Source organism: Pseudopipra pipra, chromosome 2, assembly GCF_036250125.1.
Source record: "Pseudopipra pipra isolate bDixPip1 chromosome 2, bDixPip1.hap1, whole genome shotgun sequence".
In the NCBI taxonomy this organism is placed as follows: Eukaryota; Metazoa; Chordata; class Aves; order Passeriformes; family Pipridae; genus Pseudopipra; species Pseudopipra pipra.
Genome location: NC_087550.1, coordinates 23739341 through 23758296, shown reverse-complemented (window position 1 = coordinate 23758296; position 18956 = coordinate 23739341). Strand labels below are relative to the sequence as shown.

The window sequence follows — 18956 nt, the reverse complement described above, 5'->3', positions numbered from 1 at the left end:
AGGAGTAAAGTGCTAGCTATTGCCTTTTTGCTTCTCTGAGGATCAGTTTAGAAACATCAGTAGTCTGCTGGGATGAATTGGAAGCCTAAGTGACCTGTCAGTCAGGTTCACATTGACTAGAAAGCTCTGCAAATGATCTCATCGCTTGAAGAAAGCAGAGTTGAGTCCTTTCACTGTAAGTGCAGGTATTAATAAGTGTTTCTATGTTTAAGTTGCTGCATAACTTCAATTGCTTTTCACAGTGTACTAAAGCACAGATTTACAATGATGCTGGCACATAAGTAATTGCTTAGAGACAGCAGGGCGTAGGAAGCAGAGGAGCAGGTATCCTTTCATTTTTGAATTAGTTACAGGACTCACTCACCAGGAGTCCTGATGCTGGAATAACAATATCCTGACATTGGCATAAGCGTATACTGAGTCAAACTGGGTTCCTAATAGACTTGCCTAGCTGCTGAATGCAAAGAGTTTGAGTTATCCCTCGCAGAGTAAACGATGAGATGAGAAAATAAAAGATCCTGTGATTAATTTACTAAAGAACAGAAGAGATTTATTTTCCATGTGCTTAGTCTCGGTGTTCAAGAGTAATTGCTCATGGTCTTGTTCCATCTGAGAATGTGATTGTTTAGTGAGGATGAAAGCTGGGAGATCTGGAAGTTCACTCAGAGCTTGATTTGAGAAAAAAAATTTTCAGTGCTATCCAAGGACAGATGAAATGGCAAGACTGAGGGTATGCATTGGGATTAAATACTGTGATAAAGGACACTTCCTTTAAACTAAGAAGGTACTCCTATGTTAAGTATTAGACAAAGCTATCTTTTGGTTTCCCTGTCTGGTCTGCATTATGTTAGATTTGGTCCACACTGTCAGATTAGTTACAGGCAGAAGCACCTGCCCAGTCTCAGAAATGTCCAAAATTGTAGCATATGAATGATGTGAATAAGTTGTATTCACACAATCAGATTTTTAGTACTTGCTTCTGTCCTTGGGATTGGAGTGTGGGAGGAGTTGTTTGAATGATTGTTTTCATTTCCATTTGATTTGGTGGATTGGTTACTTTTTCAAAAAAATCAACATGACTTGATCCACTGTGAGTTAAAAACTAAGAAACTGCAGGCAAGGTACAGTCTGAAGCTTCATTAGTGCATGCCAGCAGCAGGATCTCTTATGGTGAAACTTTTGCCCTGTGAGTTTTACATCTGTGTGGCTTCCCACCAGTAGTCTGGTATGGTGAAGTGCCCAGGTTCAGCACAGCTCCACAGCTCTGTCTGGAGACCCCAGAGAAATGTGCAGTGTGGACTGTTTACATGAATGAGCCTTTGGCATGACGATTTATGTTCTCACTGTAAGCAAAGATTAAAAACTGGACACTGGGGACCAAAGGAAAAAGGTAAGTGACATCGTGTCTCTCGTTTTCTGTCTACATATAAGGCTAACTTTGCGTGGGGAGCCTCCCTGCAAAGATCTGGCAAGGCAGGCTTGCCCGGTAAGGAATAGCTCTGGTGTTCCTTGCACCTACCTACTGCCCTGGGAAAACTACATGAAGCTGTGTGATGAGAATAAAACAGCAAGGTAGTGCCTACGGCAGAGAGTGCTGCTGGCAGTGAAGATTTTTCAGTGCCCTGAGGCAAAACTGTTTTTAGTTGGGACAGGGGAGTGCTGATGTTCTAATTCAAAGGAAATGCTTGGCTCTAATTGCAGCAGAGCAGGAGGAGCATTGATAGGTTTAACAATAGATGTACCAAAAGAAGGCATGGCATAAGGAAATAGAGAGAGATAAAGACCTGGATTTGAAGTAAATGGCTCCAGCCCATTGTGCCAAATGGTTCCAATTAGTTTTGTTCTTCTGGCCCTCTTCCTCCTTTTCAGTGAACACATGTGTGGCTATACAGCTATTGTTTATCTAAGGTAAAATCCAGCTTTCAAGGGAACTGTTTTGTTATTCCTGAGCTCAGCATTGCATTTCAGTTGAGAAACTTAGCTCTGTTTTTTCTCTTCCTGGGTTTCAGTAGGCTAATGTATTTAATCCCTGCCTTGCACACGGTGAGTGGATGTGGACATAAGAACTGACTCAGAACTTGGACACAGATGGTGATTTCAAGAACAAATTTTCTAGAAGATTTGAAAGCTTGGGGGTTAGTTTCTCTCACAATGATCACTACTTTTTACATGCCTAGATGCTTCTTGATTTCAGATTCAACAGGGGAAGGAAGTGCCTGACTAGAAGGAAATAGACAACCTTAAGCTATTTCTTCATCATCTCAAGCAAGAAATCCCCTTAGAGAGCTCATTCAACTGAGATTTCTAGCTCTGTTTTGCAAACTGAGGCCCCTCATCTTTTTGGTGGAGACATGATACAGAGTGGCTTGGGAATTATAGTTTGTCCCAAATAGGTCGTCCGACCCTGGGAAGTTGCTCCTCTGCCCTGTGTGCCACTTTCTCCATCTGTAAAATACAGATAAAAATACTTAATAAAGATTGGTGTTGGATGGGCATCCAAAGCCAGTTGAGTGTGCCTCAAAAAGCTAACTGCTTCTCTTCATGACCTTTTTTATTCCCAGTTCTCAGTACTTATGGCATATAAAATTTTTCTCACCTTAAGGCTGGTGTGTGATTGCTCTTTGTTCACCCATCTGAATGAGATTGGAGTGAGTGTGAACAAATATGGTCCATTCATAGTCATTCTCACTAATGAGGTTCCCATTTTTCCACCAGGGTGGCTAAATGCTGTCCTGTGACCCAGGGCACCAGTCACAGTCCTCAAACTGCTGGGGCAAAGACTTTTGGTGTATTCTAGTACAGTGACATTTGTTAACGTTTTCTGTTCATTAAAAACTTTGGAGCAGCAGACACGTTCATAAAGCTCACAGCCTGCTCACAGATAATTCATGAGCATAATAAAAGGATTCATTATTCATGTAAGATCTTTGCTGTGAAAATTAAACCAACTCTAATACCTCACAAGCATTGGTGCATGTTGGGAGGGTTTATTTTGTGGCATTTCTCTTGTGCTTTGAGATCGTGGAATTAAAGTTGTTATGGAGAGAGAAAGCAGTATGGACCGAGTTTACAGCTGTCATTAATGCCCTCATTAGTTGAGGCCTTACAAACACATAAAGTGTAACTGCATAGCTGTAGTTAAAGCAGTGCATAACCAACTAATGCACAGTGTACTAAAGCAGTGCTAACAGCACAGCTGAACAACAGCAGGAAGACTATCCCTGTATATACGCATGCATGTTCCAGACATTAACTTTATAAACATCAGATGCAAGAGTATTGCCCACTCTTTCACCTGTGTTCTTTTTTAACTTTCTCCTTGCCGAAGATTGCAATTCTGTATAGGCAGAGGAAGGGGTAGCACCATACTTCTCTCATCTGCTTTAGTGTAAAGTCAGCTGAGGTTGCTGTTGGCTTTTTGCCTTAGATGGAGCAAGAGGTGCTGACATGGTCAGTGGCAGCAATAATCTCTAACCAAGAGGTAAGAGTAAGCGTGGGGAAGGGATGATATCTTCAGATGTCAGGCGTGGAGTGAGCACCAGAGCCTCCTAATGTTACTCAGACTATTACTATACAGGCACTCAAATTAGTTGTAGACTAGGCCTAATACCCCTAATAGAATCATTTCAGTGCAAGTTAAATTATATAAATAGTGCAGAAATCAATGACTATTTCTATCCAATCTGACACTAGCATAAGCTGTTTGTTATTGCATATTTGAAAGGGTATTATTACACATCCTAAACAGAAAGCTATGCACACTGAATGGCCTGTGCACAAATGGGCACTGAACTGCGATCAAAACAGACTGTTGTGTGTAAATGAATGTGTGAGCATGGAGATATTCTCCTGACAGGCATCCACATACATGCCAAGTGAAATGCACCAGTGAGGCATTGTTGGTAGTAGCAGTGGTTTAATCATTTTCATGCCTACAGGACCTTAAAGATCCCATAGACAGTGAAAGGTGCTTCAGGGAGAGGGGAAAGCTGTTATATTTATTTTTACCTTGTGGACTTTGGCAGTGGTGAAATTGCTTTTTAACCATTTCTTCTTACTCATCTGATGCATTTTGGGCAAACAGTAAGGCGAAGTTGTAACCAGGGATGAGAGGAAATGTGTTTTGTAGAACGTACCATTTACAAACAAACATGTTTGCACTTGTGCACTGGGGTCTCCCTGCAAATTGTTCCTGCTTTAATTTTTTTTGTTTTCTTTCAGTCTGTCACCTGTAGGGATACAGTGGGAGCAGGGCAAGCACAGCAGTGTGACCACGGTCAATAGACCCCTTGCAGTCCCTGAATAGGCAGTGAGAAGGGATGTGGACCATGAAGTCAAGAGAATGTCTAAATGAGGCAGGGACAGTCTCTGAGGCTCCTGGCCAGCACTTTTTATAGAGACACGCCTCTATATTCTACTGTCCCCAAAATGTGACACTGGGGAGGAGCTCCCCCAAGCAGAGACTTCACAAGAATTTCTGGGCACTTTGCTAAGGCAGGAACCAGCTGAAGAACAGGGCAGGTTCTGCACGAGTACTTTAAGCACTCTTTTGTTTCTATATCTATATTAAGTCACACTCTGAGCCAGCAAACTGCTTATGTGCTAGCCATACTGGCTTGCTGGGGACTATGGCTACAAATAGTACCTTCTTGAAAGAGCCTTGCATGCATGTTTATGGGGTGTCCTTCCTTTCTGGATAGATAAAATAGTCATATTCAGCTGCATCCTCCAGGCAGTGCATGGAGCAGTCCCATTGATTTTCTCCCCTCTTGGTCAGGGAGGGCAGAGCTAAACTGTATTCCTCCCCCACCTGAAGAAGATGTGAGATCCACAAGAGCAGACTAACTTGTCAGCACCTGGAGCTGAAGGCCTCGGATTTCATCAGCTACCAACCTGCACCTTTATTAAATATCATCCTACTGGCACTGTGACCTTCCAGAGTGAGTGCCTAAAGGAAGGTGAGCGAATACAGCAGTGCTCTACCCTCCTCCATAGTCTGTACCCCTGCGTGATCAGCCTTGGGACACTGCCATGGCCAAGATGTGATCTCAATGGGTGACATGTTTCTAGGCATGGACAAAGGCCAAGGCTCCATGCTGGAGTTCCTTGATATGTTGGTATTCTTGATTGCATTGATCAAAGAATTCTTTGAGCAGCATCAAGGACCCAGCAAGAGGTCGTGTTTGTTGGACAGATAGAAGAGTCAATATTGTTCCCTCCCTTTTGCTCTATTCTGTGCACACACAATCCCAGAGATGTGAGGCACAATCTGCTGCTTTGCCAATAACACATTGATGTGGTTCAGTTCTGCACAGCCTTCCCTACTGAGGCAGTGTCTGACAGCCTCACCAAGATGTTTCCTTGCCTGGAGGAAAGAAGCAGATTGACAAAGGGTGGCTACTTCCAACCAAGCACAGAGATCATGGAAGTGTTTGTGACAGGAGGGACATACTCACAACATATCATCAATTTGAGGCATCTGACTACCAGCCACCACACACTCTCCTGCTGGTCATCCTGAATTGCTAACTACTCTTGAGCACTCAGATCAAAAAAACGTCAAGGAAAATATGCTGCTATGCTTGTGGAGGTGGCCATACTCAGATTCTTGCCTTGAACAATTTATCCTGAAGGTGAAAACCTCACAATCCAAGCAATAAAGATATACTGCATGAAATGTTACTTTGTGACTTCCTGATAATCCATGGGTTTTTTCTGGGTTTTTGAAGCAATCGATCTGCTCCACAAAGCAGGTCTGGGCAACCATGATGGTCAATACTTAATCTGTAACTATCATCTTCCCACCAGAACACTCATCCCACTTGGTAGTATAGACTCTGGTACACAGGAAGAGCAACTTTCAAATAGCATTTTGTCTTGGGAAAGTTCCCTTGAGCAATAGCAATTCCTCCTCAGAAAGAAGAAATGAAATTGTCTTAATAGGTGGCAAGGAAGAGAAATAAAAAATATATCAGCAGTGAAGTTGCTCTTGAGGAGCACCTGATGAAGAAATGTGCCTTAGGAGTCACCAGGATGGATGATGGCCAAGTCCAATCCATAAACTGGACGTAGAACAAATGCTAGTTGAGTACTGGATGTATTTGAAAGTTGCTTTAGTTTTGTCCCTCTCAATCAGGTTGGAGATAAGGCCTGAGAAAAGCCTTGAGTCTCAAGGATTTTTCTGATCTTTAAAAATCGCTGGGAAAGACACAGTTTCTCTGTTTGGTTTATATGGCTCAGCCATCCTCTGGCTGTGAAAAACAGGGAGCATTTGTGCCAGCTGGGGAAGCAGCATATGTGAAGAGACAGCCACCTGCCCCCTCGTTAGAGCAGCAGATAACAGGAATGGCCTCCCCGTGCCAGGCTTGATCTCTCTTGGTCACCAGACATGCCACTTCTCAGTAGGGAAAGGGATCGCCTCGAGATCACCTCTCCCCATCCTGACTGCCCTGACAAGGGTAAGGAGGCCAGGCCATGTCAAGTGGGATGGCTTACATGGTAAGGGGAGCTGTCCCCATCCCTCTGAGCCTCCCCTGAGTCTGCTGCAGCCCAGAAACAGCCCTCAGTCCTGCAGAGAGCCCCTTAAAGGAGGGCTGGTGGCTTAGCTGCTTCCCCTGTGTGTGCACACCAAGCCCAGTTGGCTTGCACTCTTGCTTTCATTTTAACTCCTCAGCTCCCTGTCAGTGATGCCAACTGGCTCACCTCATTAAGTTACAGAGAAGGAGGCCCTTGGATTGATGGCAGGCAGGTTTAATGTGGCTCTTTCTGAGCACTCAAGTGCAGCATGTAGGAGGCTGCTGAGGAGATATTCCCACAGGCTCCAGCAGAACTGGCTGATTGAAGTTGCTCTGAATTGATGGCTAATGGGGGAGCTTTCTTTGATAGCTCTTTCATTCTGGGTGCAGCTGGATGGAAAAAGATATCTTGACACGAGGGAGAGGGGTTTTATTCCCCCCCGCCCTTTATTAACAGATGCTTCCAGGGCTTCCAGAAGCAGAATGAGATCTGATGAAAACCTAATGGTTTAAATGATTCTTAACTCCTTCTTTTTCAGCAGCAGCTCACTGATACACACCAACTGACAGTTAGGTCAGCCAAAAAGGTGATAACTATGTAAAGTAAAAAATCCCTTGGGAAAGTTTAGGCCACTGTAGTTGGATGCAGCCTCTCTGTTTGTGGCTCTGAAAATGGGTTCTTGTTTTGCTGTAGGTGTGGTAGCTGCAAGTAGAGCATCTAATGCCTTAATGTGATGGGTGGTTAGATAGTGATGGAGTAACTGAGGGGCAGGTGTAGGGAGCTGGTGTAGGGAGCCAGGGTGCTGAAGGGCCAGAGAGAGCAGCGTTAGTGGAGGCTTTAGAGAAGCTTTCATGGCACCTGGTTGTGTTATGTATGGCTCAAGCTGCTGTGGCAAGAATTAGGCACACTCAGGCAGAATTATATCAAAACTGATTAACAGAAACTGGCTAATGGTGAGCTTTTTGTGCCCTCCCCACAGAGGCCTCCGTTCAACAGGCTCATTGCAAGTATTTTTCCCCCTACATTATCTAACCTTTTAATCAGATAATGGATTTCTTCCCATTGCCATAAGTTCTACATCTCCTAAAGTTTCTGTCAGCCAGATGTCCTTGCAATCTGTGTGTATCCATGAACTGACATATTTGCGAGCATGCCATTTCTCATTCACATATACTGATCAGGGCATGTGTTAGAGAGTCCAGAAACTCCAATAATTTGATCCAGTTTGAGATCAGCAGGCCAGAATTTGGCTGATATAAATCAGTGCTTTCTTGGAGCACAGTCATTTTGCTCCATTTGGGGATCTGACTCATAATTTCCAATCTAGGCCCTGGCATCTGGCAGGCTCTGTGGCAGGGCACTAAAGGAGCTGTTTGTGTAGAGTTTGCTTTGCCCATTTCCATGGCTTGACACAGCAGCCATTTGTCTTCAGTGATGTGTGCTGTGCCCCGTCTTAAACTGCTGAGGTAAATCTAAGACAGTCAGAAAGTAACTACACCCTTACTTGGGAACTTGACCATCACATTGCACTTAAAACCCCTTTAAGTTTACAAGAAAGGACTTGGACTGCAGTGAGTTTTATTTGCAGGTGATCAGAAAATGTAGTTTTTCACCTCGGAGACAGCAGCTTCACTTTTTAATGACATGTTGAAGAGCAAGAAGCCTTGAGCTAGCTCTGAAAAAAAGGTCATCATGTCATAACACAGATGAGAATGGATGTGTCTGCTTGGTTGGGATCCAAGAGAAGACTTTGACCTGTGGCACCTGACAATCTGACAATAACTTACTAGTTAAAGCAGGGGGGGCCCATCCTGGCCCTCCCTTTTCCTTGATAAGGTCCTGTTCCCCTTTTAGCTGGAGGTGTCATGCACAACCCCAGTTACTACAAACTATGATAGTGTTATTCCTCCTCCCCTTCCCTGCCTGTAAAATGCCACCTGGGAAGAAGGGTTTCCACATATTTGCATATTTGCTGGCCAGCTGGGGTGATGTCCTGTGACTTAGTGTGGCTGATGCTGCAGGCCATCCCATAGCACTCCATCATGGCACCCATCCCCCTACCTGGCTAGGCCAGGGTTGAAGAGCCACAGGTGAGGAAGTGCCAGTGCAGGTTCACAGCAGCTTCCTGTGGATGTGTGCTAAGCTGCAGCCAATATGGCAACAAGGAAATCCTTCACATGTGAGTTAGACTGATTGAGTGCATTGATGTATCCTGGCAATTTTAATGGTAAGAATTCCTGTATACTGTTCCCCTCCTTTCCTCTTCCCTGTTGGTGCTCTGACCATCAGTGAAATGCTGGCTAGTGGCAGCTGCTGGTGAGACTCTGCTGTTGTCAGTACATCATGGGTGCACAGTGCTCATCTTACAGTGGATGAACAGAACAAAGGTCTTTAAAGGATCTCACAAGTTACCTAGTCCATATCCCTGCATAAGGGCAGGCTCAGCTCTTCCCAAGTCATTCCTGATAACTGCCTCTCTAGCTTGTTTTGAAGGACTTCACACCCTCCCAGGACAATTTATGCTTGTGCTTCAGTATCCTTTGTGTTCTTCCTGAGTTTTAGCTGACTCTTCTTTGTTGCAGTCTGAGCCTGTCATGAATCAGATGCAGTCATCTGTTACTTTCTTTACTTTGTGGGAACCTTGTCCATTATTTAATCACTTTTATTTCATCCTACTTCAGTCTTTTTTAAGCTAAGAAGGTGCCACTGCTTTTGTCTTTCTTTGTAGCATGTGTGTCCTAAATATCTGATCATTCTCCTGCTCTTTTCTGGACCCTTCAGTTGGTTCACATCCTTCTTGCTCTCACTCCTCCATACTTGTCCTGCTCTGGCCTTTCCAGTGGATTTCCAGTTTGTTAGATAAATACATTGGTGATCTATTGACTGCAACTCACAATCTGGTTGTAGGTAATGCAAATACGGGAAGACATTCATAATCCCATCAAATCTACAAATGTCCAGTGATTGTCTGCTGATTTCCCATCCTGGGGCTCGAATCTGGAACTGGCCTGGCAGCCAGTTGTTCTCAGCTGTAGGAGAGAAACATGTATGAAACCAACTGTCTGCCTTTTGGCCAGGACACAGATGGATTTGTGCTACTGACAGTGCAATTCCCATCTGCCCCCATCATCTTCAGCAACTGTGGAAATCATTCCTGGCTGCTACTCAGTAGCTGAGCCACAAGTTCGAAATAAGATTGTTGGAAACTGGAACAGTTATTTTGTGTGGTGCCCTAGGTTTACCTTTGCTTTATGGTGCTCCAAATACTATTTCACCAATAGTACACATTATTGCTGCTACTTAGAAGGTGCTTCCCAAGCCGAGCCACTCAGGGTGCAGGGATTGTTGAAAGTACATCATAAAGATTTATGGCAAGCCCAGTCATCCTCTTTTCATTACAAAAAAATCTCCATCTATTTCAAAGATATTCTTGGTGAAACAAGAAGAGGGGGTAAGACAAGCCTACTCCCATGTGCACTCTCTCATAGGAAAACAAATGTAGTTGCAACAACCTTCACATGTGCACTTAGCTCCTTAGTTCACCATGACAGAGCTGCACTGAGGTCAGGGCATGTCATCGATTCGCTTGTGCATTGGCAGAGTTACACAAGGGACAGACTGGGCCCTAATACCTGTGCTCCACACAGTGCTCATTTTGAACCAGTTACACCCCAGTGAGCGTGTCTGCAGAGTGAAGGTTAAGCAGGCAAAAAAAGACTTAAGGTCTAACAAACTACCTGGAGTTTGTCCCCCTCTCTTTCTACTTACCCCACAACCTTCCTCCCCTGAACTTTGGCCAAATATTGTTTATTATTTCTAGAAAGACAGCAGATTTTTTTATGCCATTTTCCCTGCTGCTACTCACTCTAGCCTGATATTAATGGCCTTTGAGATTGCACCACTGAGAATCTAGACCAGGGGCTTTGCTTTTAAAAGAAGCCTTCCATAGCCCTAATTTATTTTCTTTCCTCTTGTGTTTCATCCTCCTTTCTTGCATTTCTGTTGAGGAAGTATTGACTGTTTGAACCCCTATATGATGCTGGAAAATAGACCATTTTTGTGCATTGAGGAGAGAGGGAAAATGCTTTCATTCCCTGTCTAGCAAGAGGGTCTGGCAGGCTGATTTCTTCCCATCAGTTGGATCTCACAGTTCAGTACAGGAGAGCTCAGGGGTGAAAGCAGCTGAGAGAAGCTGAGGCTGGAGGTAAAGGGTGTGAGCCTGTCTGTCTGAGCTGCTGCACTATCTGGGCAGCAAGCAATGCTGGATGCAGGAGAGAGAGGTGGCTGGGAAGCAGGAGCACAGGCAGGCAGACCAGACAGCTGAAAGGCTAGGAGACATAAGCAGCCCATTTCAGCTGGTGACTGAGGGGTACATAGAGTGAATATGAACCCAAATCAATCTGCAGAATTAGCCAGGATGCCCGAGCAGAGCAGGAGCCTCAGCTCATTCACCAGCACAGAGGGAATTTCTGTGCTTTTGGGATCCCATGCTGGGCAGAGCAGAGCAGCTGGGCTAGGGGACCACATACCAAGCAACAACTCCAAGGGACCCATTAACTCAGTAAGTGAGATTCCCAAACCATGTGAGTTGCTCTGGCTGCCTTCAAACCAAACGGGGTGATGCTAGCTGTGAACATGACCAGGAGACAAAGGTTGTCTTCAAAGCAGAAGAGACTCCACTGACCTCCTTAGACTTTCTCTGAAACAGTGACGCTCTGAACAGATGATATTCCTCTCTCTTGCAGCAGATTATCCCCCCAGTTAAAAAAAAAAAAAATAAAATAAAAAAAGGCCTTTGTTTTAACTTCTATTTTGAGTGAAAGGGAAAAAATGCAGCTGTCCCCAGAACTGCTTGTCACAGTTCCAGTAACTGAGCAACTCATGGGCTTTCTGCCTCTTACATGATCATTTCCCTCCTGAATGAAGCAAACCTTGATGTTCAGTTTAGGGGCAGGGGACTAGAGGAACATCTTTAGTATGGTCTTATTCTTTGTTCTCTCTCGTCCTGGCAAGTGACCTTAGACCTTGCTTGCCTCACTCCCCATTTCTCTGCCTTCCTGGATGTCAAGAGAATGAATTTAGAAAGCACTTTCCCACTCCTGCTGTCTGGTGTTGCTGTGAATTTGGTACAGGCTCTCTTGAAGCCGCTTGCATTGGCTGCAGTGCTGCATTTATAGTTCATCTGAGTCCAACCTCCTCACTCATCACTTTTCCTCTTACCTAAGCTTTACAGTTGTCAGGACTGGTATCTCTCCCTCTTCTTGCCCTCAGTCCTTTGTTAACTTTCAGATCCTTCTCTGGACTGAGCAGGGGGAGGAATCTCAGGAAAGTTCAGGTTCCCAAGTCATTTTGGCTTTAAGACTGACAGCCCAGCAAATATACAGCAGTGGGAAGGGAGGGATACAGATACAGACTGCTGGGATCATCTGTCCATCAGTCAGCAAGAATGTAGTGCTTTATTCACTTACTGCATCTTCTCATGTCATAAAGCACAATCCAAATGAAGGCCTGGGGAAAATGGATTTCATACTCCATAAAGAGCCCATTTCTTGCACTCCTGGGTAAGACCATGAACTTCTTCAAGTAGGCTCTTTGCTGAAAATAAGAGACCTGAATGTCTGGCATTAACAGTGAGTAAAACATTGTGCTGATCTAGGCCCTGCGCCTAATACTGTGTGCTGAAGTACCTGGGGACAACACCACAGCCTTTGAAGGATCTCCTTCACTTAATAATAATGACAGGATACTTCAGATGTTGTGGACCACAGGGAAAATGCATTCATGTTTTCCAAAGAAGTGTGGGATGATTTACCTAGGGAGTGTAAAACCACCAGCTATATTGGGTTTGAAAGTATGTCAGGATTTAATTCTGGTCATGATCCCTTAGGACAAGAAGATGGAAAAAGAGAGAGAAAAAGAAAAACACGAAAAAGGAGAGAATGTAAGCCAGAAGCTACATACACAGTGGTGACCTTGTGTGTGAGTGCTCAGAAAGTGATAGGGTGTTGTTGCAGTGAAGCAGAACTTGGGTGTGCATGATGAGTGGACCTGAACTTTGAGGCTGGCAGGAATGGGTCACAGGAAGTTGTAGTGGGGAGAAGCAAAATAACATCAGCTACTGCAATTCCCAACAGCTTCTTGGTTCACTGTCCCTCTCTCCCACTGGGCTGGGTCCTGAGCTATACAGGCTGCTTGGGCTTTTTGGCCACATGTCCCTGCTGCTGACATACACTAGAGCATCCAAAAAGGACTCGTGTTGGTCCCTGGGATCAGCTCCAACCTGGAGAACTTTTGCCCTGTCCCTTCCCACTCCACCTTCCAATGAACAGGTTACAAAGTCATCTGAAACCGTGTTCTCTACCTGTAAGCACTTCATGCACTCAGGGTGTTTATGGAGCCAATTAAACTGCTTGCAGTGATAAAGGAGTTGGAGAAGTGTGAGAAGAAGTTATATTCATTCAGTGCACTCAGAGAACACCAAACTCATCCTACAGACTCAGGTTTTCACCTCATATGGCCTTTTTCCAGCCATTTTGTATCTGATGTGCCTCTTATATACAGCTTATTTTGTTGCCTGAATTAGGTTCTTGTCTCAGTAGGCATGAGTCTTTATGTTACCAGCTCTGGTAAATGTTTGTCAGCTAAAATAAATGCAGCATTATTTGGAATAGGCATCCTGGTAACAGCAGGAGATGGCCCTGCTCAGGAAAGAGCTCAGAGCTTAAAGAAGGCTCTTCTCCTTGCAGCCCTAGTTTTCAGGGTGTATGTCAGCCCTAGCTCATCCCTAGTGCATGTTATTGTCCCGTACACTTGCAGAACCTTGGATATCACACAGCTTTCCAGTCCTTAGTTTAGATGTGCGCTGTTCACTAAATCGACAGATGGTGAACGGGAACTAGTCCCCGCTCAGCAAATGCACTGCCTTGCTCTTGCTCACTGTAAACTCATCAGGCCACATCCTGACCTTTTTGGGATGAGTATAAGTCTAGAGTTAACGCCATCAGTTATGGTGGTGTACATCTGGCATTAGGCAGGTGCAGCAGAGATCAGAGCCTGTCCGTGCTTTTGCATTTGGAGTTCCTGGGCATTGACCTTGGCTTAGGTGCGTACCCTTAAGCAAGGGTCACTTCCATTTCCTTGCTCTCCTTTCCAGGTTCTGCAATGCTGTTTTGTTCATGTACCAGCTTCATGGACCCATTGCATACTGCCAAATCCTTGCACACGTTTGAGGATTTATCTCAAAGTGGCAGCAGATTTAGCCATTTCAATATTTCCTGTAAACTCGAGTCTCCCCAGAACTGGCTGTGTGGTGTTTCAGGCTCCTCTGGCAGAAAAGTAGAGATGGTGGTAGCTGGCTGTGTAGACAGTGAGAGTGAGCAATTCTCCCTAGAGCTGGATTGCCAGAAAGACAGACGTGACCACACTTCAGCTCACTTTCACTTAGCCCAAACCCACAGTCAGCAGCGGCCCAGTGCTGTAAACAGGGACAGATGATGCACAGGCACATAATGTGCATATTCCTACTGGCATTCCATGGAGCTGGTAATCTGCACCAGAACAACTGCTGGAGAGCACAATGTCATAAATTGTCTAGATAGACAGGTCACCTCAGTTCGTCTGCCAGGGCCCAAGTCTCTACAGGCAGAGGAACCAGCCTGTATAGCTCGGGCTGCAATGAACTTAACATCACTGGGGCTTGAGGGAAGCTGGGTCAATTATCTGCTCACACCACTGTTGAACCTATCAAGTTGCATCTCTTTCAGTTGCCCCAAGAAAACTTGCTCATTTTCTGTGTTTTGGAAAAAGCTGTTGATCCTATCTTAGGTCTTGAACAGAAATGTCTTTCTTGGGCATATTCTTCATTTTCTTTCAAATTTCTATTCCTTAATAAGTGAAGAAAGAAAAATGACATGTGTGAAGCTGACCTCTATATACCCGAGAGCAGAGCATAAGGCAGATTGCTGGGAGTGGTGGAGACCACGTATGTGAATGAATTCGCAGGTAGATAGAGCTGAACTAGGAGTAGTAGTGAGTGAGTGGTGGATTGCGCAAGGATAGTGCAGGATGGCGCTAGAACAGGATCAGGGGGAGGGAGATGCACCTCTGTTTCTGTACAAAAGAGTTTGAAAGAGGATTTGCATATGTAGCATGGGTATAGCTGAGAGTGGAGCAGTAATTGGGAGTAAGTGAAGGTGAAGCTGAAAGAGAAATTTCATGTTCAATGAAAGATCCTTCCATGTAAGCTATTGTTCAGAAAGGTTATTAGCAGACAGCAGTACAAACTGTCCTGAGCCGCATGCTCTGCCTTTGTCTGACTACAGGATTTTTACAAGCCTTTTTTTCTTTGAGAGCTGACAGCATAATAGTCCTGGACAATGCCAAATCATCATCTGCACACTCACTAGGGGAGCTGGGCTTTTATATCAGAGTGAAGAAGATAAAAACAGCACACTCAAAGCAAGACAGAAATGACTGAATAAGGGAATGAGAGAAGACGAGAGAGATTTAAATGCTGTTTGCTGGGCTGGCTGATTTTTTCTTCCCTTTAATTTTTTCCCCTCCCCTGCTCATCATATTCAGGATGTCTTGTTCCAAAACTGCTTTAGTAATTCTGTGGGCCTGTGTTTGCAGAGCATGAAGGCTCCGGTTTTGAGGTAAATACCAGATAGATCCTTTAAAAAATGAGGGGGGGGGGGAAAGGCGGGGAGAGAAGCTGCCGTAAGGAAAGTTTGGGACAAATGTTGTGTCTCCTTCCCCAAGCAGCATTCTGCTCCTGACAGGCAACCCTGCAGACTGTACCTGCAATGGAGCTCCACCAAAATACTTCTCCAGAAGTATTGCATAAATGAGACCCATTGGGTCAAGTTCTTAAACTGGACAGGTGGCCGGTTTCAATCCAGAAAAAGCAGCCTGTTTGTGATTGCTGCCTGCTGGATAGGAGTGCATTCATGTTGCAAGACTCAGACAGAAAGCCAAACTTTTCTAACGCTCAGGGGTATTAAGATAGATCAGCATTCATCAGACTCCCATAGGCGGACTCGGGCAGGGAGTGTATCTCTTAAGCCCTATTCCTCCCCTCTGTTCCCTTATCTCCCTTCCCCGAGGCTTCCTACGCATCCCTCACTGTGCAGTTCCTTTCGTAATACAGCAAGAGGATGAGTGACAGTCAATCTCCTGCTCCTTTTCGGCCACTTCCCTTACAAAGATTGCAGAAGCTGTTACAGTCGTTAAAACTGAAAAAAAACAGCTGTGAAGCATTTTTGCTGCCAGTCTGTGTTTGGTAGGAGGAGGATTTCCTTCAATCAGCAGGTCCTTAAGTTGCCCCAGATATACAATGCTTGCTGGTAGGGGTGGCATCTGGCTTTGTCAACTTTGTTGTTGGGAAAAAACTCCATATAGTAACCCTGTCATGCAGGAGTAAGGCAACATATTGCAATTCGTGTTGGTAAACCCTTTATGCTGTTGTGTGTTACTATTAAAGATATGATTGTGTCTGGCATTATGAAGTGTTTTAGAAATGGTTTAGGACATTTTAGCTCACTGTACCAGTTGCATCGTCTGCATGCCTTCAGTAACAGGCACCTTACTAATCTGAAGTCCAGCTTTACAGGGCTGAAGGAATCCTCCAAACTATCATCCTTCTGCATGTAAAATCATCTCAGTTTTTTGGATGCATTTTATGTTAGATTCTTCCAAGGCTAATACAAAATGAGGAACAGGAATTCTTTTCCTTTTTTAGTGAGTAAGGCTTTTCTTCCTACTAACTAAGGAGTGAAATATTGCAGTGTAACAATTTAACATGCAGAGAACTGGAAGTTCTACCGTGAGCAATGGGGTTTTGGTGGGGAAGCAAAGAGATATTTCTCTAGATAGCTGCTTTGCCTCTCCCTAGTGGTTTATGAATGGTTGTGAGTGTGGGGCTGGAGTATCATGGATGGAGAGAGTCTGGGTGTCCTTACCTATAGCTCTGCTCTTTGCAGGTATCTTTTGCCAGGCTACTAGTTTTGTGGCTGCATTGTCAGAAGACCTGGGGATCAGTCTTAGGAGCCTCACCCCAGTGTCTGGAGCCCTCTCTGGAGACTTTTCTGGCTTCTTGTGTGCTTCCTTGGGAACAGTATGCTTTGCAAAGAGCCTCGGTTTTGCTTTATTACTTGATTGCATATAAAGAGCTTATTAAAAAATGAGTAACAATAACCATGTAATTAACATTACATTTATTATCATCTAAGTCCTGTATTGACTGCTGGTGTTTGGCACAGGCAATGACATGCAATTTAAAAATAAATAAATAGACTAAATGAAAATTTAGCTTTTGGAGATTTTTTTGAAGACTCCATCAGTGCAGCAAATTAGTGGTACCATACTAACTCTGTCTTGGGACTTAGATTAAAATCCAGTAGAAGCTAGTCAGTCTGAATACATTTTCTAAAATGAGATTAGGTACTGAGGCTCAGGATTTCTGGAGAATCCCCTTCTCCTTTCAGGCTCCAAAGGAAGGAATCATTTTTCTAGCCCAATGTGTGCTGCTGTTTTTGACCTTCTGGCCCGAGTGCAGCAGAAACTCAGAGTATGTGTTACTCTTGAGAAGATGTTACTCTTGAGAAGATGTCCTCCTGCATAAGCTGCACTGTTCAAAACTTTCTCCCTGCCCCCAATCCAGGTGGTGGGATTAAGAAACAGTCAATTGAGGAATCAGTACCACAGCGCAGAGCAAAGTCTGCAGGTCTCCACTGTGCTATTGCAAAGCACTGAACAGCAAAGTGCAGTCAGCCTGTGCTCCCCCTGGACATCACATCTCACTGGGAGGAGAACTGTGATAGTCCTGAGTATTTTGAGGAGAGTAATTCTTGGCTGTGTTGCGAGAGCAGGACTATCAGTGTATACCTGGGTCTTCAGCCAAATGGCTCCTGCTTGCAGAAAAGTGTTGGTACTGCACACACAGCAGGCATCCCCCCGGGAGCCATGCCAGCTGCCATGCTATACCGTCAGGAAAGAGGAGGCCAGTGCACTCTATGCTCCTGCAGAAAAAATGAATTTTTTTTTTTGAATTTTAAATTGATATTTTATTTATCAATTTTTCCCCCCTTTTTCACTTTTCCAATATTGCTGTCCAGCTCCTGTCACAGACATTTGCCAGCACTCAGGTCAACTTTAAAAAGTTTTCAGACCACCCTTTTAACTGAGTAGGAGAAAAATCAAAACCTGAAGGAGTTCCCACAACCCCTCTGCAGCCTTTCTGCTGTCTGGCCTGCAACCAGAGCAGTCCCTCTCCAGAGCAAGCAGGGAGAGTATTAAGTAAGGGATGGGGTGCTGAGTCAATCCTGTTCATTCATTCATTCATTTCTTTCATTCATTTCCTTTAGTGCTGCTGCTGTTCACCTCTAGAGCAGTTTTTTGAACAGGTTGTGGGGGATACATAACCATACATGTGAGTGCATAGCACTGCACAGAGGTCTGCTCAGCAAGAGTGTCCCTGAAGTACCAGCCATGAGTGCCAGAAATCATAGAAAAAAAAGAGGAAAACCCCCACAATATCTGAGGTCAGTAAACAGGAATGGAAAAACCTGTTTACTGTCCACAGACTGAGATGAAAGGAAACTGTTGTTTGACGGCCCCAAGAGAAAACGGGAGATGTCCCTACCTAACAACTCCCTCTGAAAGCTTGGCTATAGCTTCAGGGTTTGCTTTGTGCTCTCTCTACTGGCAAGTTGGAATGCTGCTGGGCTCATCAGGGGAAAAAGGAGCTGAGATGAAGGTGGCCCTGCTGATAACAGTGGCCTGTTCTAGCCTCCCAAGTCAGCACTATGCACAGAGGAGAGAGGCAGGCCCTGTGCTGCCCAGGGTTTGTACTAGAAAGGAAGAAATAAGTCAGAGATAAAAGGGAATGCACTGGTCAGTTGTAGTAGCTCAAAATAAATTGCTGCATTCTTGCCAGCAAATTACTTTTTTCTGCAACCACAGCCCCCTCCTTCCCACACACACAGATGCCTCTCTCCTTCTCCCTCCATCTCTCCATAAACCTCTTCCAAGTTTGCCTGATGCTCCATTATATAGCATCAGCTCAGCATACTGAAAAACATACAGCTGTGGGTTGTGACTCATTCCTTTAAATGCCAGAGATCAGACCCACTCTCTGGAGTTACCTATGCCATTCTGTCCAGAAAGGGGACATGCCATCATCTCTACATCCAGCACCCCTCACTCTCTCTCCCATGTCAGCAATTCTGGCAAGGTTTCCAAGAGGATGGCAATACACTGCCATGGGCAAAGATGGCCTTGCCATCATCTTTTGCGCTTTCTTTGCTAACAGGAAACTTTTATCTTACATGTGTGCCTCCATCTTTAGTCTCTGTGTCTGCATTCTCCCTCATGCAAATCCCTCCTTCCCTCCCTACACCTCGCACAGATCCATCTCTCAGCACTGGTGGTGCAATTGCTCC

General features: G+C 44.7%; 1 protein-coding gene and 1 long non-coding RNA gene across 8 annotated transcripts in view; both read left to right on the top strand.

Annotated features, from left to right (window-relative positions):
- The window catches only part of LSAMP (limbic system associated membrane protein), a 1003852-nt gene that overhangs the window by 916825 nt on the left and 68071 nt on the right, over positions 1-18956 (top strand). The window lies entirely within an intron of this gene.
- LOC135409202 (uncharacterized) lies at positions 3360-5677 on the top strand. The gene is made up of 2 exons (XR_010428094.1): positions 3360-4276; positions 4778-5677. It is a non-coding gene; the product is annotated as an uncharacterized LOC135409202 (long non-coding RNA).